The 24,961-nt window shown below is 41.4% G+C and overlaps 2 long non-coding RNA genes across 2 annotated transcripts in view; one reads left to right on the forward strand and one right to left on the reverse strand.

Annotated features, from left to right (window-relative positions):
• LOC141548396 (uncharacterized) overlaps positions 1-9,322 on the forward strand; it is a 107,480-nt gene extending 98,158 nt beyond the window's left edge. Inside the window, exons 3-4 of the long non-coding RNA XR_012483930.1 lie at positions 4,873-4,972; positions 8,872-9,322. This is a non-coding gene — a long non-coding RNA (uncharacterized LOC141548396). The remainder of the gene's footprint in view (positions 1-4,872; positions 4,973-8,871) is intronic.
• The window catches only part of LOC141548395 (uncharacterized), a 273,611-nt gene continuing 255,798 nt past the window's right edge, over positions 7,149-24,961 (reverse strand). Inside the window, exon 11 of the long non-coding RNA XR_012483927.1 lies at positions 7,149-7,317. This is a non-coding gene — a long non-coding RNA (uncharacterized LOC141548395). The remainder of the gene's footprint in view (positions 7,318-24,961) is intronic.

The raw sequence follows: 24,961 nt of genomic DNA on the forward strand, positions 1-24,961 counted from the left end.
ATCTTATCTGCATTAGTTTTGTGTGTACAAAAACTTTTCAATTTGATATAATCAAAGTTTTCTATTTAGTGATCAATAATGATCTCTAGTTCTTCTGTGGACATAAATTCCTTCCTCCTCCACAGGTCTGAGAGATAAACTATCCTATGTTCTTCTAATTTATTTATAATCTCATTCTTTATTTCTAGATCATGAACTCATTTTGACCTTATCTTGGTGTACGATGTTAGGTGGGGGTCAGTGCCTGGTTTCTGTCATACTAATTCCCAATTTTTCCAGCAGTTTTTGTCAAACAGTGACAAGACCTAAAAGCTGGGGTCTTTGGGTTTGTCAAACACTAGATTTTTAAAGTTACTGACTGTTTTGTCCTGTGAACCTAACCTATTCCACTCATCAATTAGTCTATTTCTTAGCCAATACCAAATGGTTTGGTGACCGCTGCTTTATAATATAGTTTTACATGAGGTACTGTATAGATCAGGTACTATACTAGGGCTAGTATAAGAAGCACAAAGAAAAGTAGGATTAAGCCAAGAGCATCTTTGATGCTCATAGAGTATGGGTGGAATGGGATTTTGTCTGAGTCAAGATTAATGCCTGAGGGGTTACTGGAGCCTGTTTCTTGGAGGAATAGGAGGTGGACAAATAGAGTTATGATAATGAACAGTAGGATGAAGTGGAATGCAAAGAATCGGGTGAGGGTGGCTTTGTCTACTGAAAAACCCCCTCAAATTCACTCTGCGAGGGTGGTGCCGATGTATGGGATGGCTGATAGAAGGTTTGTGATTGTGGGTGGCACCTCAGAATGATATTTGGCCTCAGGGGACTATGTATCCTACCAATGTGATGGCTATAACAGTTAAAAGGAGAATTACTCTGATGTTTTATGTTTCTTTATACAGGTAGAATCCATAGTGAATATTGTGGCCGATATGCAGGAATAGGCATATGAAAAATATCGAGGCTCTGTTAGCATGGAGGTTGCAGATTAGTCAACCACGGTTGACGTTGTAGCAGACGTGAGCTACTGAGGAGAAGGCAGTTAGGGTGTCGGAGGTGTAGTATATGGTGAGAAATAGGCCTGTCAGGATTTAGATAACTAGACAGATTTCTAGTAAAGATTCAAAATTTCATCAGGCAGAAATGTGAGAAAGTACAGGTGTAATGTTGTCTTCTCTAAATTGTAATCATTCTCTGGGAGCAGGTTTCTTGGGGAGCTTCTGGAGGCAACCTTAGTTTCAATTCACTTCAATAATCCCAAAGGCAGCCGGGGTCCAAATCCTTTAGGTGTCTTCCAGAATCTTATCTTATCTCCTTCACTTGGGGCTGGGCTAGTTTTCTGGAGGCCTTCTGGAAATGGTTTCAGTGCTACCACTTCTCTGTCTTCCTCAGTTCTGCCCCATTTGTTCATTTCCTTGACCGAATCCTGACTGAATCTCCCAAAGTCCTCCAGTGTCTCCCGCCAGCACAAAGCTGGAAGTTGGAATGACTCTTGACTCCTCCTCCCAGAGAGTGGACTTGTTGGGAGCTCCTTAAAAGTATGCTCTCTTAAATTCTAGTAAGTACATCACTGAACTAGAGAACTGTTAAGTACCATGCTAAATTATGGTCTCCATTCCATTGCAGTGACTTAGCACCTTGTAAGAATCCTAACATGCAGGGAGACCAATGAACGAGTGGCTAATGATTTTTATTAGTGGGTATGTTTTACCTAGGTTGGTCATTAGTTTTTGTAGTTGAATAACAATGGTTTTTCATGCCATAGGTCATGATTAGCGTCCATACTAGAGTTATTATGGAAATGATGGTCATTTTCTTGTCATCTTTGTTATTGGTTTTTTGGGTTTGTTGCTTTTGCTTCTAAGCCTTCTCCTGTGTATGGGGGTTTTAGGTTGTGCAATTGTTGTGAGTTTAAATAATACTTTTTTGAGCCTGATTGTTGTTTTTTAAATTGATTTGGGAGGTATATTAATGCTATTTGGTTATACTGTGGCTATGGCTACTGAGGAGCATCCAGAGAGTTGAGTGGGGAATTGGGTGGCTTTTAGTATGTTGTTGCTTACTTTGTTAATAGAAGTGCTTTGGCACATGATGTGGGGAGAGGTTGAGTTGTTTGACTCCTTAGGTGATTATTGTGTGGGTCAGGATTGAAGTGGGGTATCTTTGTTGGACGGCTGTGGGGGGTGGGCTGTAGTATTATTAGGCTGAATTTTGTTTGATACTATTCCCATTGTTTTGGAAGTTGTTAGAGGTCTATAATTACATGATTAATAGGATTAGTACTATAGAGATCATAAAGGATAAGAAGTATGTTTTAATAAGTCCTTTTTGGGTAGAAGTAGCGGTAGATGATACGGAGCTGTGAAAGTTGGCCTGACCTTTGGGTCCTGTTTTTTCATATCAGCTTAGATCGATGAGTAGGGTAGCGATGTGTTGGCCTATTTGTGGGTTTGCTAATGGGTTTAGTTGGTGGAAAACGTGTGTAAGGTACCCTAGCCTATTTGACAAGTTGTGTGTACGGATTAAGGATTTGTTTGGTAGTTTATTTGTTAACAGGTTAAGTTCTGTGGTGATTAGGATTCCTGATATGGTTATGATTAGGGCATAAAGTTTGGTAAGGGGGGGCATAGTTATTGGGATGATTGTGGTTGGAGGGATGTTTGATGTTAGTAGGAATCCCCCGAAGATACTGCCTAGGGCAAGCTGTATAATAGGATTGATTAGGTTTGGGGTACTTTAGTCTAGTGGGGCCATAGGAAGAAATGGAGGTTCTTTTAGAAGGGTGTGTTTATGGCTTTGATGATTGAGTCTTTCGAGAAGGAGGCTGCCTCCGATAATTGCTGATGAGGTGACAGGGAGAAGTGTGAGTAGGCCCCCTATTTTGCAGATATCCTGTTCATCATTGAGGCTGTGGATGCTAAGCCCCAGCATAGGAAGAGCATCACTTTGAAGAAGGTGTGAGCACAGATAGGGCGGAATGCTAGCTGTGCTTGGTTAAGGCCCAGTGTAACTCTTATTACATTACCAAGCTGGCTGGATGTGGAAAAAGCTATGGTCTTTTTGATGTCATTTGGTGGCACGGCACAGATGTGGGTGAATAGGTAGTACTTCCTAAGCAGAGTATAATGGCTGTTTGGTTGGTTTCTAGCAGGGGGTTGATGGATTAGGAGGAAGCCTGCAACAACCATTATTCTACAGTGGAGTAGGGCTGAGACGGGAGTTGGGTCCTCCATGGCCGAGGGTAGTCAGGGGTGGAGACTGAATCGGGCTGACTTGCCAGTCGCGGCAACCGTCGCAGCAATGATAAGTCCTAGCGATGCCATGTTTGTTATGAGGATGTGTGGGATGTCTCAAGACTTAGTTGATTATCCGTCGTGCCGCCGCCGTTAGCATAAAGCCGATATCAGCAATTGGGTTCTAGAGGACGCCCTGCAGGGCGGCAGGGTCTGCGTTGCTTCGTCCAAATCATCATCCTAGGAGTATGAATGATATGTGATGAGGCTGGGAAAGAAGGCGAGTTGAACTGTGTTCTTACATAGTGTGGGGCAGTTGTTAGTTTGATGTGGGAAAATAACATTATAGATTAAAGAAAAAGTAAGTATGATGATGGATGGTAGGAGTGAAGAATTGAAAACATGGTTAATTACTTTTATTTGGAATTGCACCGAAATTTTTGCTTCCTAAGACCCATGGATGAGTGCTATCCTTTCAAAGTAAGAAAGCCATGGGTTCGAGTTAGCAGTTCTTATAACTTTCTCAGGCATCGAAGGAGCTTTAAACTCCTAAACTGAGATTCACAATCTAATGTTTTTGCTAAACAATATTTGCGGGATGAATTTGGGGCTACTGGAAGTAATGAGGAGGGGAAGGAGGTAGAGTGTTATTGGTATATGTTCCCGGGTGAAGGTTGCTTTCATAGGGTATATGTGGTGGGTAAGTTTACCTCCTTGTGAGATAATTAGTGTATGGAGTGAGGAAAGGGCAATAATTACTGTGTTAACACCTAGGAGGATAAGGGAGAAGTTCCATCGGGAGAAGGAAGGAGGTCAGGATCACTATTAGCTCGTCTAGTAGGTTAATGGAAGGTGGGTGAGCTAGGTTTGCCAGGCTGGCAAGTAGCCATGAAGTGGAAGTACTATTTGGAGGCCTCGGGTTAGGATTAAGGTTTGGCTGTGGATGCTTCATACTTAGCAGGTTAATAGCAAGGAAGTGAGTCAGTGAGCGAGGAGGAGCACTGTTGCTCCTACAAAGTGAAGTGGGCATTGCATGAGGGCAGCCCCGATTACTGACCTATGTGGCTTACCGAGGAGGAGGCGAGAAGAGATTTGAGGTCTGGTTGTCGCAGGCAAATAGAGCTTGTCATAATTATGCCTCATAGAGGATCACAAAGGGCTAACTTAGGTTTGTTGCTGTTGGTTCGGTAAAGGTTGTGACTGGTGTCAGTAGAATGACACCTAAAGCCAGGCAGCCTTCGTTGGACTTTTTCCCATGAGTTGCCATGAAATCTTCCACTAGCTTTTTTCCCTTGCATTATATTGGGCTCTGCCAGGAGAACTGGCCGTCTTCTTCCTATTTCCCGAATCACTTGGCTAGTGCTACTTGTTGATGAGTTTGATGGCCTTCTCCTCTCCATAGACCTTGACAAGCCTTTCCTCTGTTTGTAATTCGCTTCGGGCTCCCGGCTCCTCCCCCCGCACTTGGCCCAGATGGCAGCTGCATTTGGCTAAATCTGCTCCATAGCAGCACACGACCCTTTTGCTGTTCAGGCCTCGGTTGAACTTGCATGCACCTGGGTGTAATAGGTTCTAATAACTCTGCTTCTCTCTAGTATTTCCCCTTCCAGTCCTAACAGAGATACTTGTTTGTTTCCAGCAGCCGTGAAAGCCGGGAACATGAAGACCGCTTGCTGGCTGGAATGATGGAAGCGGTTACCTTGGAGCAGTCTTTTTCTTCTGGAGGAGAGGGAGACGAGGTAAGAGAAGAGGAGGAGAGATCAATAGGAGGGAGAGGGGGGAGAGATAGATAGAAAGGAGAGATAGGAGGAGAGATAGATAGGGAGGAGAGGTAGGAGGGAGAGATAGGAGGAGAGATAGGAGGGATAGATAGAAGGGAGAGATAGGAGGGAGATAGATAGGAGGGAGGAGATAGGAGATAGGAGGGATAGATAGAAGGGAGAGATAGATAGGAGTGGAGGAGATAGGAGAGGAGGAGATAGGAGAGGAGGAGATAGAGGAGAGATAGGAGAGATAGATAGAAGGGAGAGATAGGAGGGATAGATAGAAGGGAGAGATAGGAGGAGAGGGAGAGATAGATAGGAGGGAGGAGATAGGAGATAGGAGGGATAGATAGAAGGAGAGATAGGAGAGATAGATAGGAGGGAGGAGATAGGAGAGGGAGGAGATAGGAGGGAGAGATAGGAGAGATAGATAGAAGGGAGAGATAGGAGGGAGGAGATAGGAGATAGGAGGGATAGATAGAAGGGAGAGATAGGAGAGATAGGAGGGAGGAGATAGGAGGGATAGATAGAAAGGAGAGATAGGAGAGAGATAGGGAGGAGAGGTAGGAGGAGAGATAGGAGGGATAGATAGGAGGGAGGAGATAGGAGAGATAGATGAGATAGGAGGGAGAGATAGGAGAGGGAGGAGATAGGAGGGATAGATAGGAGAGATAGATAGAAGGGAGAGATAGGAGGGAGAGGGAGAGAGATAGGAGGGAGGAGATAGGAGAGGAGGTGGGAGGGAGGAGATAGGAGAGGGAGGTGGGAGGGAGGAGAGGGAGGTGGGGAGAGGGAGGTGGGAGGGAGGTGGGGGGGAGGGAGGTGGGAGGGAGGAGAGGGAGGTGGGGGGGGGAGGGAGGTGGGGGGGAGGGAGGAGAGGGAGGTGGGGGGGAGGGAGGAGAGGGAGGTGGGGGGGGAGGGAGGAGAGGGAGGTTGGGGGGGGGAGGGGAGGAGAGGGAGGTGGTGGGGGGAGGGAAGAGTGGGGGAGGAGGGAGGTGGGGGGGGAGGAGGAGAGGGAGGTGGGGGGGTCGAGGGAGGAGAGGGAGGATAGCTTAGTATTAAGAGCTTCCTTAGTGATCTCTATTTCAAATACTCTTTCCTCCCTCCCTCTCCTCCCTCCCCTCCACCTCCCTCCCCCTCCCACCTCCCTCTCTTCCTCCCTCCTCTCCTCCCTCCCCCCCACCTCCCTCTCCTCCCCTCCCCCCCACCTCCCTCTCCTCCCTCCCCCCACCATCCCCCTCCTCCCTCCCCCCCACCTCCCTCTCCTCCCTCCCCCCCACCTCCCTCTCCTCCCCTCCCCCCCCCTCCCTCCCCCCCCCTCCCTCTCCTCCCTCCCCCCCCACCTCCCTCTCCTCCCTCCCCCCCCACCTCCCTCTCCTCCCTCCCCTCCACCTCCCTCTCCTCCCTCCCATCTATCCCTCCTATCTCCTCCCTCCCATCTATCCCTCCTATCTATCCCTCCTATCTCTCCCTTCTATCTATCTCCTCCCTCCTATCTATCCCTCCTATCTCCTCCCTCCCATCTATCCTCTCCCTCCTATCTCCTCCCTCTCCTATCTCCTCCCTCCTATCTATCCCTCCTATCTCTCCCTTCTATCTATCTCTCCCTTCTATCTATCCCTCCTATCTCCTCCCTCCCATCTATCCCTCTATCTCCTCCCTCTCCTATCTCCTCCCTCCTATCTATCCCTCCTATCTCTCCCTTCTATCTATCTCTCCCTTCTATCTATCCCTCTATCTCCTCCCTCCTATCTATCTCTCCTATCTCCTCCCTCTCTCTCCTATCTCTCCCTTCTATCTATCCCTTCTATCTATCTCTCCTATCTCCTCCCTATCTCTCCCTTCTATCTATCTCTCCTATCTCCTCCCTCTCTCTCCTATCTCTCCCTTCTATCTATCTCTCCTATCTCCTCCCTCCTATCTCCTCCCTCTCTCTCCTATCTCTCCCTTCTATCTATCTCTCCTATCTCCTCCCTCTCTCTCCTATCTCTCCCTTCTATCTATCTCTCCTATCTCCTCCCTCTCTCTCCTATCTATCTCTCCTATCTCCTCCCTCCTATCTATCTCTCCCTCCTATCTCTCCCTTCTATCTATCCCTCCTATCTCTCCCTTCTATCTATCTCTCCTATCTCTCCCTCTCCCTCCTATCTCTCCCTCCTATCTATCTCTCCTATCTATCTCTCCTATCTCCTCCCTCTCTCTCCTCCCTCTCCTTCCTCTTACCTCTCCTCCAGAAGAAAAAGACTGCTCCAAGGTAACTGCTTCCATCATTCCAGCCAGCAAGTGGTCTTCATGTTCCTTGACATTTTCTGCATCCATGTCTGTTTAAAAACATAGAAAGAAAGAAATGAAATGACTTGGGAGAAATTCCATTCCCCGTGAGTGCAGAACACGTTAAAGTGTCTGGAAACCCCCTCCACCCCCCAACACTATTTGGAGTCACGTCTGCTCATTTCACAAAACAACAACAACAAAAAAAGACTGCCGTGAGCCCACTACCAAAGAGCTAGTAGACAAATATTTAAAATGAGGTGGGCGATAAGAGGTACAAAATTTCAACTTGAAATAAGGGCAAGGGAGAAATCTTACAATTCTGACATCTCCAAGTTCTTTTTAAGTCACCGACAAAACTGGACAATAACGAAAAACAATCACGGCAAAAAAGCCGATCGATAAGACGGCTGTTCCAAGAGAGACCCCTAGACAGCTGAAAATGACCTTACATTGGGTGAACTTGAAGACACCAACTACTTGATTAAGGTCTTGCCGTCTGACCACAAACCACGGGAGTAGCCGGCAAGCTTTCTGTTAGAAAATGGTCGACGACAATGCCTCCCAATAAGTCCCCAAGGAATATCTAATTGTGAACTATCCTGTCATATAAACAAAAGAGCCAATAGCTTTGGCAGCCAGAGGGAGACTCCCTGACCAAATAAGAGACGAGAAATGCACACCACAAGAGTCTCAAACAGAATTCCCAATACTTAGAAATCAGCAAACTAGATTGTGCTTAAAAGAACCATGACAGAGGAACAGAAAACCTCAACCTATCTCTAACAAAGTAATACCAGGAGATTTTCATTTTTCCCTCTCCCAGCTACACAGCTATCTCAGAAAGATAAACAACAGGTGAACTTAATGCCCAAAGACATGGGACAGTCTTTTCTGATGGGAAAACTTAACTATATACACGTGACTATCAAACAAAAGACAGTTTAAGTTAGAATTATGCCCTGAATGCAACTCTCATTATCTTAAAAACACTAGCAAGGATTCTGGGTAATAAGATAAAGTCCTTTGAAAGAAGACTTCCCACTTTTTGTTGAAACAATTTAAAAAGGAAGAGTGGGGGCAGAAATGCAGCTTATATTTGTACTTGTGGTATATAAAAATAAAAGTATTGACTGCTTTAGCATAAAAAAAAAAAAAAAAAAGATAAAGTTGAGATAATTCCATTAAAAATGAGAACACAAGCTCAAACCAGAAAAGGCAGAGGCCCAGGAGAAGAAGAAACAAGATTCTCGCTTGTTGCAGATGACACAACATAGTTGAGAGATCCCTAGACTTGACTAACGTGGAATCAAAGCAAAGAAGCAGCATATAAAACACAGAGAAAAAGATTTTTGTTTACAAAAGATGAAACTCGGCAGGAAGAGATCCAACTACAAAATACCTGACAATCTAGCCACCGACACTCACAGGAACTAGATGAATGACACTAAAAAAACTTACATGAATTAAGACAGGTCGAAAGAATTACAAAACTTCACTGCCCATGGGTAGGCAGAACCCACCATCTAGATTCATTTATTTCTTGCTGCATCTATCACTTTAATATCTATCCAAAATAATACTGGCATTCATTCTGTTTTCAGCACAGACCATCTAGGGAAGGAAGCAACTCTTGTGCAGAAAGGACCAACAAATACTAACACAAGAGTGAGCAAACCGACTGGAACAAGGCATTCCGAGGAAGAGCCAAGATAGTGTGTGCCCACAGCCCAGTGCCCTCAGTCATCATCTCGGGCAGAATCCCTGGAGAGATGCAGCAAAGAAAATTCCCGTCACCAAAGTGGAAATGGGAAAGTGACCTAGGACTGCAAAGTAAAGGGTCCATGGCCAAAGCGGCTCTATCCCTTGGGAAAACTCGCACCCTCCCCTTAACTATCCTGGCATTATGCTACTGTTGCTGATTCTCTGTAATACTGAAGCTGAAGTTAGCAGGGGAACTACCCTATTACTTTGGACTCTTGCCACCTAAGACAAGTGACCACTTTGAAGTGAACTCCCTCAGTTAATCCGCTAATAAAACTTATTAATAATAAAGCTTGTGTGAGCTCCTCTCGAGTATCTCAGTGTTCTCCCAGAGGGAAAGTTACAGTACAATTGGCAGAATCAGTGCCGAACACTCCCTAGATATTTCTTCCTGGGCAAGCCCCAATTACTTTGCTTTTAGTTTCTTGTAAAATGAAGATAATAGTAGCCATGCCCGGCACGTAATAGATGCTCGTTCCTTTCCCCTAACTGAGGAATGGTTAAATTAATGTATGTACACTTAATGGAATATTATTGTGCTTGAAGAAACAGCAGAGAGATGGCTTTCGAAAATCTGGGAAGATTTTCAGTTTTGGGCACATCTTTAACAAAACTAAACCATGTCTATGGCATGGAAAAAATCACAAATTTAAAAAAACAGAAATACTCTATAAACTGTAACACAAGGAAAACAGAAATCACTGAGAGTGGACGTAAAAGACAAAGCAAATTTATTAACAGGAAAAATGCAAATCCAAATAGCCCCAGCATTTTGCCTCCCACCCAGAGAATTAAGAAAGAAAGACGCACCCATAACACTCTTGGTAGAAGTGGGAACTAGTCCAACCATTCTTAAAAACAACCTGAAATCATACCAAGAAATGGACTAAAAAACATCCAAAGCCTCTGACTTAGTGATACCACTAGTAAATATCCTAAAGAGATATGTGCTTCAGGTACACCACCCATAAAAGGCATTTATTTGGAGGATCAAGGAAGGGGCAACAAACACATGACTGTTCACTGGGGAATGACTACAAAAATTGTAGGAACTCAAGGTAATTGAGGGAAAATTAACTGTGTTTTAAGGAATACTGGATATGATTAGTATAAAGAAGCACAGAAAGATTTATACGAACTGATGCAAAATGAATTCAGCCTAACCAGGAAAGCAACAGACACAGGGACAGCTATACTGTGAAATTATCATTAAGCTTGATGCCCAGACACAAAGAAGAAAGCACTTTCCCAAGTTTGCAAAATGCTGGGAGTATGATATGTAATGCCAGGTTTGCCAATGTGTTCATTTTGTTGCACTGGTTTTTTTGGGTTTGTTTGTTTTTGTTAAAGGGGATGGCTCTTGCGGGGAGAGGGGTGCAGGGAAAACGGGATATTACAAAATGTAGGTGACATCAAAACAAAAGATAGCAGAAAAATTTTTAAATCTAAATTATACCAGAGACCCAATAATAAGAGAGAAATTTAAGAAAGATAAATAAATCCATATAGGAAGAGAAGACAGCAGTTAATTCACTATTTTTATGCTTGGAGGTACAGACAAATCGATTTTTTTCAAAATCACTTTGAAGACCATTCCAAAAGGAAATCATTCACTGAAAAAATTCCAAAAGTAGGTCAAAAGAAGGGTGAAATTGGGAGGGGGATCACTGAAGTCACATTTTTCAGAATAAGGAATCAAAGAAAGTCATCCAAACAAACAAGAAGGAAGATGGATGGGGGGGGGGGGGAGTTAGGGGCAGGGAGTCAACAAAGACCCAAAAGATTCCCCTTTGCAAATTCGAGTGGGTCTCAGCCTCCTTCATAGAAGATTCCTACCTACTCAGGATATGGGATGGAGTCTCCAGGGCAGATAATTAAAGGCCTCAGAAGAGATTTCAGACAGTATTTATGACAATTAATACCCGCCCCACCCAAGAAAGTCAAATCAAAACTAAACAGGATTGAGACAGCTTCAATCCAATATTTAAAGAGCAATTAAAGCCAAAGCTACATAAATGATTCCTAATAATGCAATCTGCCAAATAATTGAGATGCTATGAAGATGATCCTACTATCCAAACACATACACACAGATGTATGCATTGAAATCCATTGCGATTTTTCTAACAAGTAGAGATAACAATAGAATTCTTAGGAAAAATGCCACCTACTATCTCTGCCACCTTAGATAAGTCACCTCATGTGTGGGGACCCAAGTTTTTAAATCTATAAAAGGTACAGATTTTGATTACATAAACTTGATGATCCCTTCCTCAAAATTAAGGTTTCTTTTTTAATAAGTTTATTATTAAGACACATTACTTTATGAATCACATTGGGAGAGAAAAATCAGAGTAAAAAAAAAAAAAGAAAAGAAAAGAAAAGAAAAACCATGGGAGGGATTAAAAAACCAAAAAAAGAAGTGAACATAGCCTGTATCGATTTCCATGCAATCTCCTTAGTTCTTTTTCGGGATGCAGATGCCATTTTCTGTCTAAAGGCTATTGGGATGACTTCAGAGCCCTGAATTACTGAGCAGAAGCAAGCCTTTCATAGTTGATCATTGCACATTTTTACTGTTATTGTAGAGCACAACGTGCTGCCTGTTCTGATGTTTCCCTCAGCATCAGGGCATTTCAATCTTTCCAGGCCTTTGTAAAATCAGTCTGTTCATTATTTTTTACAGAACAATAATATTCCATCACCTCCATGTACCACAACTTGTTCAGAAATCCCCCAACTGATGGGCATCAGCAACTTTTCCAGTTCTTTGCTACCACAAAAAGAGCTGCTACATTTTTGCACATGTGGGTCCTTTTCCCTCCTTTAAGATTTCCTTGGGATACAGGCCCAGGAATGGCAGTGCTGGGTCAAAGGGCACACAGAGTTTTTTGCCTGCCCCACCTTATCTTCTCTCAGCCCTTCTTCCTTCAGCTTACCTTTTTTCCTAGTGTTTCTGCCCTCCCTTCTACTCTTTCTCCTCCTACTTCTTGACAGGAATAAATAAATCTCCACACCCAACTGAATGATTAGGTTATTCCCTCTTAAAGCCCAAACTGATGAGATCACCCTTCAGACAATGTTCTTTCCTCTCCCTTCAAAATCAAAGATTTCTAAGGTCATTTTGGGTGCTGGATCCCTTTGGCTTCTCTGGGGAAGCTAATGGAGTCCTCAGAATGATCTCAAAATCTGAAGGATTACAAAGAGAAGCAATTAAGGTAAAATACTGTTATAAAAATATTTAAGAAAACTCTTCTAAATCTATGATCTCCTTTCATGTAACTATGTGGGTCTTGATCTTTCACATTCATCTTGATTCCCTAAAGATGTGGGACTTATTAGAATTTTCATCCCAAGAATTTACCCAATCTACCTTTTCTTTTAGTTCTAAATACAGTAACTTGTGTCAAAGTTTCAGTCTGATACCATCGAGATTGTTTAGGTTGCCTTTCATGAGCACATCTATCCCATGCCCGACTACAATTATTTCCCTTAACCATCCATACCTATGAAAGACATGACCTTTACTTTTGTAATTTGAAAAATCCTGACATTGTTCTGCAGTGTGCAAAATCGTGATACAAATGATTTTTACTTAGGAAGCCTTTTCTTTTTTTCCACAGTAATTTTTGTGAGATTAGAAGCCCCCCTTTTTTTGGTAGTTTGTGGTTTATAAAGCTATTGTTGGCCTCAATTTTTACATAGTTTTAGTCATAGAATAGGCAATTGCCTCAGACAAATTGAGACCTGATCTTAGTTTTAAAAAGTCCAAGGTCTCTCTCCCACTGTATCCAGGGTCATCTCAAGTGGTCCTGATCTATATGTCGCCTCCAGAGTGGAGAAGGAAGTTGGTGACTTTGCCCACTTTCCCTCACTTAAATCCAATCTAATTCACTTTCAAATCAAGTCATTACCTTCCTGATATTGGGGATCCTCTCTGAAAATGAAGGAAGACCAACTACAGTACAGTGCAGTACAGAGTTACTACAGTAACACCCTACTCATTTACTCTATTGAAAATGTATTACATTCCTAGATAATCTTGACCCTTTGTTATGCTAGATTAATTCAATTATTTCTCCAAATTCTACAACTTAAAATCATATTTGGATTAATATGGCATTAAATCAATAGTACAATTTGGGTAGTATGGCTATTTTCTCTACATAGGAATGGCCAACCAATACCATTGAATAACATGCCAATTATCTAGTCCTTTGATTTCAGTAATATGTCTTAGAAAAATTAATTCTTAAATAATGCATTCAGTATGTGAAACAGAACTACTTTTCATAGTTCTCCCTCCCACCAGGAACGCAGGTGATTTTATTTCCTCGCATTTACTTTGTATACTGCCACTTTGCTGAAGCTATTATCTCAATTACTTTTTGGTTTAGAAACCAGAGTTCTCTAAGTAAACCATCATATCAAGTACAAATAAATATAATCTTTAGCTCTTCTTTGCCTATGCTTATTCTCCCGTTTTCTTTTTTGCTGATTTTATTGGTGGCGATGTTACTAGAGAAGACAAGATGCTTCATCCTCACCTAACAGGGGAAATTTCTATTACCTCTTGTTCCTTGATAATTTTACTTCTTGTTTGTTAAGTGATTTTAGTCCAACGCGGGCAAGTTATCCTACCAATGATTATTTTAAGTATTTTTTAACATAAATGCCACATTTTGCCAACAGCATTTTTCCTTTTCAGGGCTCTTACTACTTCTGTTATAAAAATTATCTATTATATTTAGTAATATTTCACATAAGAATACTATGTAAGAACTCTGTTCTAAGGCTGACTAGGCAAGATGATGATAGCAACTACTACCACTATCACTGTTACTACTACATTTATGCATTTATTTAGTGCTTTGAGTTTTGCAAGTCTTTTTAAAAGATATTCTCTCATATTACCCACACAACAACTCTGGAAAGCAGCTGCTACTCATTCTTCCCATTTTATGGATGAGGAAACAGGCAGGAAAAATGAACAATTTTTGAACAATGAACAGGAGGAAAATGAACAATTTTCCCACTGTCACACAGTTAGTTAGAAAACGTCTGAAGTTAAAGGTCACCTCAGGTTATCCTGACACCAAATTTACCAAACCACCTAGCTGTAACTGCCATATACCACTGTCCTAAGATAGCCATTTCTAGTTCTCTGGGAATCCCAGGTTTTCTTCTAGCCCCACCTTCCCCCTCTAATTAGTATAACAAAGCCAAATCTGCCAGTGACCTCTTTTTTTCATATGAGCAGAACAAAGGAGGGACTCTGTTCCATGACATAAGAGACAATGAATTAGTTCCCAATCTTTCCACTCAGTTGAGAATGAACAAGTGGACATGTCTCTAGCTATGCCTATAATTTTCTTTAATCATTTTATCCCTTCCTGGTTAGACTGTATGGATTACATTTGTCTCACTGAAGGAGACTGGTAAAGTGCCTTCTTTCCTTATTTTTATGAACAGTTTACTACAGTCCACAAGCTATTTCCATGCCTCAGTCAAACTCATACATAAATCCATATGGACCAGAGAAATGTTCCTTTGGGAATAAATTCATGGCTTGCTTAATTTTGAGATCTGGCTGTTTTGGGGGAAAGGGGAGATGAATATTCATTTCATTCAAGTTCTCAGTTTTTACTACTACTGACACTACACTGCAGTGAAAATCACATGATCATACTGTGTGAGTTCACTATAAATTTATGCTCTTTAACCTCAACTCTACAAAAATCTCATTCCATTGCCAACTTATGGCACAGATGTCACGTCTGGCTTCTAGAATTCTGAAAAGATGACCAACAGGTCTAAAGTCAGAAAAAATTCTTAGTTTTTTTTTTTTTTTTTTTTAAAGGATTAGCATAACTAAGCACAAAGGAGCTCCCTGCCAGTAGACTGAACACTTGGGGAATTTTTTAGCCAGGGCCACAAAAGAAAATGTAAACTTTCTGGAAGACCCCTTTACTGTTCTGTAGCAGGGGCATAAAAAGAAGCAGAAGCCTATCTATAAATATTAAAGCTTTACTATCGGTTCTCCATATATGAGATTCTCGTCCAAAGAATGAATGGCCCTATTACCAAAAGAACCAAATCATATTCAGGTTGTTCTTTTTGCTATGAATGACACCAGAAACCAAGAGTAATATTCTTTTCAAATGAGAAAATAAGTGTGTCTAACTAGCAAAGTAGGCTTTTCATGTGCATCCAAAAGCAATGAGAAACTATTTCTTGGTATGCAGTATTCTACTGCGTGTAAGTATCTGCAAAAAGATCACCATGACAATAATGGGGAAAATCACATACTGCCGAAGATAAAGACAGAAATTCCAGAACAAAACAAAGCACCCTGACAATATTCAGCAAAGGTTCTTGCAAATTAAGCAAAAAACCCAAAACAAAACAAAGCAGCTAAGATGGTCTACACAGTGGTGGGAATAGGTAAGGAAGTCGGAAGCTATTTTGGACATTAGTGATTGGGGCTAAGATAGAGAAGAAGCCAAACACATATTCACTATACAGATATCTCAAGTCTACAAATCACTTTTGTGAGAAAGATATGAGACATAGTAAGCTTTAAACATCACAAAAAATGAAATTGATTCTATCTTAACAGATAGGAAACTAATTATAAATGAGGGTGTTGTTTCTAATCAACTACACAGTCACAGATCATCAAGTGGTTAGAGAAAATCAAAACTGGTACAAAGTTGGGCAAATAGAAAGGTGAGGAAAAAGTATTCAAACTACAACCTTGACATGTGAAACTAGGGATGTGGAACAATAGCCATCTGGGAGATCTGCTGCATTTGTTAGTTTTCTTGCTCTGTCTTCCTCCCCAACTTCAACTCCTAGATCTTTTTTTCTCCTTGTTCAAGACTAAATATAACTTAGGGAAGAGAGAAGGGAGAGCCCTATTTGGAATTGAAGGCCTATATTCTTAAAGACAACTGGAACCTGAACTTTTCATGATGAAAAATGGGACTTGGCTTATGATAATCTCATACAGAACTACCATAATGATGCAGTGCTGAATTGAATCTCTGACCTTATCTACATGGATGTTTCACGTTAGTAGGTTAGTTTCGGACTCAGCCAAACCTGTACGTACCATGGGCTCGCCTGTGATTTAAGTGTGCTCAAAGCCTGCCTCTTTAGTCTCATCATCATCCGAATGCCTTTGGAAGGAGCACTCAAGTCAATCTTTTGTAACCATTCATCCCATCTTTTCTATCATACATTTCCCTGATTCCATACTTCTGTTAATGTTTGAAATTTCTCATTAATAAAATGGCAGTCTACTCACACCCCAAATCAGCCTCCATAGCTGTAAGAAACTTAAAGGGGCTGAAATAAATACATTTCTGATCAGACGTGATAATGGGCTGGTCATGTGGCCAAAATGAGGAATAACTTGATGGTTAGCACGTTAGACTTGTCTCCCTAAGATGTTAAAAAAGCTCTTCTTCAAGCAAGAAGAGCCTCACTGCATTGAAATGTTCTTGTTATTTAAGCAATCTCTTCTTCTGCTCTAGTCGATGATGAAAGGATCTCATTTTGCTAAACACTCCACTTGTTCTTCTGACTCCCATACCTTCCCCCTCCAGGACCCTTTCTGATAAACAGTACCCTCACCTCCAACTTTTTTCCCCCCCTGTTTCATGGGCTCCTTCTCTGCCATATAACAACAGTGTCGGGTATGTGGACATTCCCTTGAGGTTCTGAAGTCGAGGCTCTCTTCTCTATTGTCACTCTATATTCTCTCTTGATGATCTCACCACAATCAAATTAAAATGCCCTTATATAAGTCATCAGCATTCTTATATATCACTAGCAAAATCCAACAGTTAGAGATACAAAGAGAAATTCCATTTAAAGTAACTGCTGATAGTAAAAATGCTAAGTGCTCTTGGATAAGTCGAGCAAATATAATAAAGATGAAATACTCCCTAAACTAATCTATTTATTTAGTGCTATACCAATCAGACTCCTAAAAAACTATTTTAATGACATAGAAAAATAACAACAAAATTCGTCTGGAAGAACAAAAGGTCAAGACTTTCAAGGGAACTAAGAAAAAAAAAAAAAATCAAATGAAGGTGGCCTTGCTGTAGCAGATCTAAAATTATATCATAAAGCAGCAGTTACCAAAATCATTTGGTACTGGCTAAGAAATTGATGAATTGATCAGTGGAATAGGTTAGGTTCAAAGGGCAAAATAGTCAATAACTTTAATAATCTAGTGTGTGACAAACCCAAAGACCCCAGCTTTTGGGATAAGAATTCACTGTTTGACAAAAACTGCTGGGAAAACTGGAAATCAGTATGGCAGAAACTAGGCACTGACCCATACTTAACACTGTATACCAAGATAAGGTCAAAATGGATCCATGATTTAGGCATAAAGAATGAGGTTATAAAGAAATTAGAAGAACATAGGATAGTTTACCTCTCAGACCTGTGGAAGAGGAAGGAATTTATGATTAGAGATCATTATTGATCACAAAATAGAAAATTTTGATTATATCAAATTGAAAAGCCTTTGTACAGACAAAACTACTGCAGACAAGATTAGAAGGGAAACAATAGACTGGGAAAACATTTTTACAGTCAAAGGTTCTAATAAAGGCCTCATTTCCCAAATATATAGAGAACTGACGCTAATGTATAAGAAATCAAGCCCTTCTCCAATTGATTAATGGTCAAAGGATATGAACAGACAATTTTCAGATGAAGAAATTAAAACTATTTCTAGTCATATGAAAAGATGTTCCAAATCACTATTGGTCAGAGAAATGCAAATTCAGAAAACTCTGAGACACCACTATGCACCTGTCAGATTGGCTAAGATGACAGGAAAAGATAATGTGGAATGTTGGAGGGGATGTGGGGAAACTGGGACACTGATACATTGTTGGTGGAGTTGTGAACGGATCCAATCGTTCTGGAGAGCAATCTGGAACTATGCTTAAAAAGTTATCAAACTGTGCATACCCTTTGACCCAGCAGTGTTTCTACTAGGCCTGTATCACAAAGAGACCTTAAGAGAAAGGAAAGGGAAACACATGTGCAAGAATGTTCGTGGCAGCCCTCTTTGTAATGACAAGAAACTGGAAACAGAGTAGATGCCCATCACTTGGAGAATGGCTGAATAAGTTATGGCACAAGAATGCTATGGAATATTGTCACTGATACTGATCTAAGGATATTCAGAAGGACTCATGAGGAAAACTCTATCAATTCCAAAGGAAGAACTGATAGTCTGAATGTAGATCAAAGTACACTTTTATTTTATTTTCTTCCTTTTTTTTTGTGGATTGTATTTTCTTTCACAACATGACTAATATGGAAATATATGTTATATGGCTGCTATGTACAATCTAGATAAAATCTGCTTGTCTCCTCAATGGGGGGCGGGGAGGGGGAAGAAAGATAGAGAATTTGGAACTCAAATCTTAAAACAAACAAACAAAAAACTCCCCACTACTGGTAAACATTTTAAATCACATTATTAGTAGCTGATTATAGACAATGTCAAGGAAAGCAGTCAGTAAAGAAGTAAAAATGGCCAGGGCCTGTTTCCATGAATCATCAATGTGGTCCCTAACTTTTTTTTTTTTTTTTTTTTAAATAGTTTGACTTGAATTTCAAGCAAACTTCTCGAAGTGAGCATTAAAGACATTGTAAAGGAACACTTACAAAGGAACTGGTGATTTCAAAGAGCCAGATTAAAGTAGGAGACCAGAAGAAAACTGGAAATAGAGTTTCTATAATTTTAGCCAAGCTGAAAAAAATGTTAGGGGTGAGATGAAAATCTGAACCCAGGTTTGATATCCTGATCCTTAATCTATACTTTTCCTAGAAGAGCTCCCACCTCTGATCTCGGCAAGGCAGACACTTGTAATAACAATTCTCCCTCCTTCAGGACCACCTACTCAGATGGAGAATTATTCTGTGCTTGAGCCATCTATGAGCAGTGAAAGGTTAAGGGACTTGCCCAAGGCCAGTATGTGTCAGAGGAATGGTATGAACCCAAGGCACAGGGACTCCCAGGCTAAGTCTCCTATCACTATATCACCGCCTTTCCTATAGAGAGTTCCCTCTATCAAATATTCAGTTTTCATCCATTGGCTCCTTGAAGTAGCCGTCAGCATCTACCCTCTTGTGTTAACAATACCAAAGTCTAGTTAGCAAAGTTTATGGAATGCAGCTGAAGGAGTCCTCAGAACAACTCATAACTTTCAAGATTAATAGTAGTAAAAGAGAAGGGGATACACATCATACAGAGCGGGGGGGAGGGAGGGAGAGAGGAAGAGAGAGAGAAACAGATAGAAAGACTGGGAAAACATTTTTACAGTCAAAGGTTCTGATAAAGGCCTCATTTCCCAAATATATAGAGAACTGACTCTAATGTATAAGAAATCAAGCCCTTCTCCAATTGATTAATGGGGGGAGAATGAAAAGGGGGGAGAACAGAGAGAAAGAGAGAGAGGAGAGAGACAGAGAGACACAGAGACAGAGAGACACAGAGAGAAAAGAAAGAATTAAAAGGGAGAAATGAGAGTTAGAGAGAGGCAGAGATAGTGCAGAGTATGTGTGTGTGTGTGTGTGTGTGAGAGAGAGAGAGACAGAGAGAGAGAGAGAGACAGAGAGAGAGAGAGAGTGTGTGTGTGTGTTAGTGTGTGTGATGATGGGAGCCTGAAACTGAAGGGGGGAACCCGGAAACTCACTGAAAACTGCTTCAAGGAATAATTCTCCAGGAACCCTGCCTCTCTGAAAGTCGCCCCAGGGAATCAAGATAAAGTGGTTTATCTTGGTGGGACCAGTGAAAGTCATCTCATCTAGCTGGAAGTCTAGATTTCTGTTGACCTTTAAAATCACTCCCACTAGGCCTGGGAGCAGTGACAGCATTGAGGGAATCTCATTCGATGGAAACTTCTGTCTATAAGGATTTCCTTATAACAACAGCAACTTGGGGCTCAGTCTGTTGTGCCACAGTTCTCTTTAAAGTCCTGACCCAGTTTCCCTAATTGTCCTATTCAGTTACTCTGCCTCAGGTTATAACCATTCCCTTTTAATGTTAGGATAAAGGTTTTATATCTTAGACCTTAGGCTATACTTATTCCCTCTTAATGTTTGATGGGATAAAGGCCTTTATCCATTTTAGACATCATTAGAATATCAGGAGCCTCTCCAGTATCTCCCTCCATCTTGTTATCCTAGGTGCCTCCCCCCCCCATTAGGTCATCCCCATCCAAACACCTCCGCCATTATGTCATTGTTCTTGTTAACCTATAAAAAATCCTGTATCAGATATTCAGTGCTGGATTCTTTGAGAAGGTAGTCTTCTTCAGCCCTGGGACCAACCAGGAAATCCCTCCATTTAATAAATTCTGTATTGAATACTCTCTAATCTCGATCTTGCTCAGTTTCTCTGGCATTACAAGTTCTTGCAGAGGACCTCATATGCCATGCCATGCCATGCCAAAGAATCCTCTCCCTGCTGAAATAATATTATTCTCTTATCTTCCTCACCTACTTCCCTAATGAGACTTTATACCTCTGTCGGGATTTCTCTGCTGGGACCTCGCCACCTAGGAATTCAGTCTTTCTACTCATGCACAGCAAAGGCTGACTTCCCAATGCCAATAATAAACTTCTTTTTACCAGTCTAGTTTTTCGGTTCATAAATTCCTTTACGAAGGATGTCTGTGCTGCCAGAAGGGGGTTCCCCTGACTCCCTACCCTGTGCTGAATCCTAAGGGGATTTAGGGGAACCAAACCTCTTCATTTGGTTCCCTGCAGCCCAAACCAGGTAACTAACCTCCTCATTTAACTCCCTGATCACCCTAACATTAATCTCATCAAAAGGAGACAGAGAGAGAGAGAAATTACGCACCCAGAGGAAAGAGAGAGGAGAGACAGATTGATCACACAAATGAAAAACCTTAGAAATTTAACAGATAACTTCATAAATTCAAATAGAAATGTTGAAAATCCAGGAACTTGATTTTTCTCTATTTGTTGTGAATTCCCCTTATTAATTTTTAATTGGAAATTTGTTCTTTCGTCTTACACTCTTACTAAATCAGTGTTGAATTAAATCTTTCATTGATGAGTTCAATGGTCTTTTTGAGAAATTTTTTCTTTGATTTTCCAAATTTCTATTTTTGGGCTTACTATAGGATGAATTTCTAGATTTCATTTCTAGGGTATTTTATATACATATATTTACAGAGGGATGCTCAGTTTCATAGTCTTTATCTTACTATGAATGTTCAAAAATTATAGATATGTTCCTCCAATGACTGCTTCAGCAGCTTCCTCCACATTTGAGTACATCTTTCCTTGATGGGGAGACAGCAAAGCATAGTGAATAAGTACTGCACCTGGAATCAAATATGCCGATGGCATTAAATCTAAGTTTGACTATATGTTATAAACACTGGGCATTCTGCATTGCTGGAATTATTGTGAAGATTAAGGTCATCTTTATGAAGAATTTTGTAAACCTAAAATATATAAATTCTCCCAGAAGAGAAATAAAAGAAGAAAGAAGGGAAAGGGAAGAAAGGGAGCAAGGGAAGGAGGGAAAGGCAAAGAGAAGGGAAGGGAAGGGAAAGGGGAAGGGGAAGAAGGAGGGGAAGTGGAAAGCAAACGGAACAGGAAAAGAAAGGGGAAAGGAAAGGAGAAGAGGAAGAAGGCTAAGTCAAAGACACTGGAATATATTACAATATTCCACTTTACTAATATTTGTTAACTGTCTATTTTGAGTATTTGAGGAGTCTCATTAAATTGCTGCAGGTTTTTTCAAGTCAAAATTTCCAAGATTCCATTCAGCAAGAAAAGAATTGTTTTGCTGTCTCTAAAAGAAAAAAAGAACAGTGGCTGGGGTGCTGCTGGGCCAGCGGTCAGAAAGACCCAATTTCACAACTGCATTCAGGTATTTACTAATTGTGTGTTGCTTCTCTTGGACAACTCACTTAACTGGGTTTGCCTCGGTTTCCTCATCTGTAAAATGAGTTGCAGAAGGAAATGGCAAACCATTTCAGTATTTTTGCCAAGGAAATACTGCATAAAGAGTCATGAAGACTCTGCCATAAATGAAAATGACTAAACAACCACAGCACTCTACAACAATCGCAACAATATCTGGGTATTGTAGGACTGGTGAAGAGGAAATGTTCATAATTTTTGTTTTGTTTTTTTAAAGAGAGAGCCTGATTTTGATTCCCAGAAGGATTTAACAATGGATTATTAAAGGGATGGTTGCTACACATGTCAAAAGGAAATGAAGATCACAGGATGTGCACAACTGCAAGAAGACAGGTCATATCATATCAAACTAGAAGCTCAAAGCAATGATATTGAGCTAGTTTATCTCAACGTTAGTAAAGTGCTTCATCAAATAGCTAATGCTATTCTTTGGAAAAGATGGAGAGAAAAATAGGCTGGACGACAGAATAACTAGAAGGATCTGGAAGTAGTTCAATGGCTAGGGGCATGGGGAAGCAAGTAGTGGTTCCCTGTCACCTTTATGTGAGATCACCACCAGGGAGCTGGGAGTCTGTGCCAGACCCTCTGCCATTGAACATATTCTTCAAAAACTTGGGTTAAAGCTATAGAAGGCACGCTCTTCACGTTTTCGGATGACGGAGCTAAGGATAGCCAACACAACAGATGACAAAGTCAGGGGCCAAAAGGATCTTGACAGGCTCGATTATTGAATTAAATAGAATAAGGAAACACAATTGGAATAAACAGAAAGTCTTATGCTTGGGTTCAACAAAATTAGCCTCAGAAATAAAAGATGGGTAAAGTGTGAGGAGACCTGAGGGTTTTAATGGATTGTAAGCTCAATATGGGCAAGTGTGATGGAAGGCACCAGGAAAAAGCTCCTGCAATTTGGTGTGGGATTGAGAGAGACACACGTCTGGCTTCCAGGAAGGAGGACGTGCTAATCCTCTGTATTTTGCCCTGGTCAGACGACATCTGCAGTGGCGCGTGCAATACCGGGCATGGCAGCTTGGAAAGGATATTGATCGTATGGAAAGTGGCCAAAGGAGGATGCCCAGGTGGGGCAGAGCCTTATGTCCATGCCACAGGCATCACGGTTGGCCTAAAGAAGAGAAGACTTTGAAAAGGAACACGAGAGCCATCTTCAAGTACTTCACAGGATGTCATGTACAAGAAGGATTATACTTGTTCTCTTTGGCTACAGAGGAAAGAAATGTGAGGACAGCAGAGAAATTGTCTTAGGCTCGATGCCAGGAAAAACTTCTCTACATCAGGAGTGGAATGGACTACCTTGGGAGCTAGGTGCCTCGCTTCCCTCAGAGGCCAGATGGCCATACATGTGATGTAAAGGAGCTCAGGTGCCGCTGCGATGAACACGGTGATGGCCTTGGACTCAGGTAAACCTATAAAATGGAGATAGCACCTACCTCCCATGATGCTTGTGAGCATCAAATAACATAGCACCGGTCAAGTGTTTAGCACAATGCCTGGCATATAACAGGCACTTAATGAGTATTTGTTCCTTTGCGTCCTTCTTTTGGGGCATGAGCCAGAATAAATGACTACTAAGATATCTTGCTATGCTTGAATTCAATTAAAACTAAGAAAACTTTTTTTAAGAGGCAAAGTTTTTGTTTTATGAAGCTTATAATCTAGACACAAATATGAAATGGTCAGTTCAATAGAAACTCATTCTAAATCCCTTTCCATCTGTGTGTGTGTGTGTGTGTGTGTGTGTGTGTGTGCGTGTGTAAATGTTTGTGAACCATGTGATGCTGGATCACAGAACGCTTATATGATCTAGAGGAAAGCCTCCAAGCAATTGAAAGGACCCACTCTGGAGGATTTGTGAAAAGACAGGAACAAGCAGGTCAAGGAGCTGCCATCTAAGGAACTGGAAAGGACAGCACCCTGGAAGAGTTCATGCAGCCACAGCAAGAAAGCTGGATCTCTACGCCTCCCCTCCCCCAGTGCTTCTTCAAAGCTGCTTTATTACAAGGATGGCTTGCCCAAATCTCTCATCCTGCATATTCCGGCAGGGATTCCCTTTATGTATGGATGGCTGATGTAAGTTCCAGGTCTAAGTCTACGCTTCTAGCTCTAGGGAAGCTCTGGTATGTTTTTCAATCTGGATCACCTCACAGAAAGCATTTGTCTTTATAAATGCTTATCTGGAGTCCCCAGGAGGTTTGGAGGGGCTTTAGGCAGTGGTCATGACCCACCCCTTGTCAGGCATGTTACAGTTTAAAAGGGCACTCCTGTCACAGGTGGCTCCTTCCACTTCCCACATTCTCTAATAAGTGGCTCTCCCTCTTTCTTTAGAATGCTCACGTGGATTATTCATTATAATGATACAACAAGTCCCTCAGAATGAGTCTTTGAGTCTGTGTAGCCATTTCCCAACTCGTTGTTCCCAGTATCTTTCACTACATAGCATGACTAGCTTTACAAGGTATTTTATTTGCTTCCTTCTAGTTCCAATAGAGGATTGAAATCAAAAGGGTACAATCCGGTTTAGGCCCCGGCCTGGCACAATCTCTTGCACGGATCATTCTGATAGTCATTTCAATGGGCCTGCCTGCCTCAGCTCTCTCGTTTCTTCAGTTTATCCTCCAGATACTTTTCACCATGATTTTCCTACAGCACACATATGACCATCCCTACTGGGGAAACTTCAATGGCTTTCTCTATGTGCAATCAAAAGCTCCAACCTGTTATTCAGACTGATTTCACATTACATTCCACCCTCCCTCTTTACGGTCCAACCAAACCTTCCCACTTGTGACATCGCATCCCATACACCTCGCACTTCTGTTCCCTGTAATATCTAGCCTCCCTCCTCACCTTTGGAACTCCTAACTCCCTTTGCAGACTCTGCTTAGTTGCTAACAGCTAACCAGAACCCTCATC

Source organism: Sminthopsis crassicaudata, chromosome X, assembly GCF_048593235.1.
Source record: "Sminthopsis crassicaudata isolate SCR6 chromosome X, ASM4859323v1, whole genome shotgun sequence".
NCBI lineage: Eukaryota > Metazoa > Chordata > Mammalia > Dasyuromorphia > Dasyuridae > Sminthopsis > Sminthopsis crassicaudata.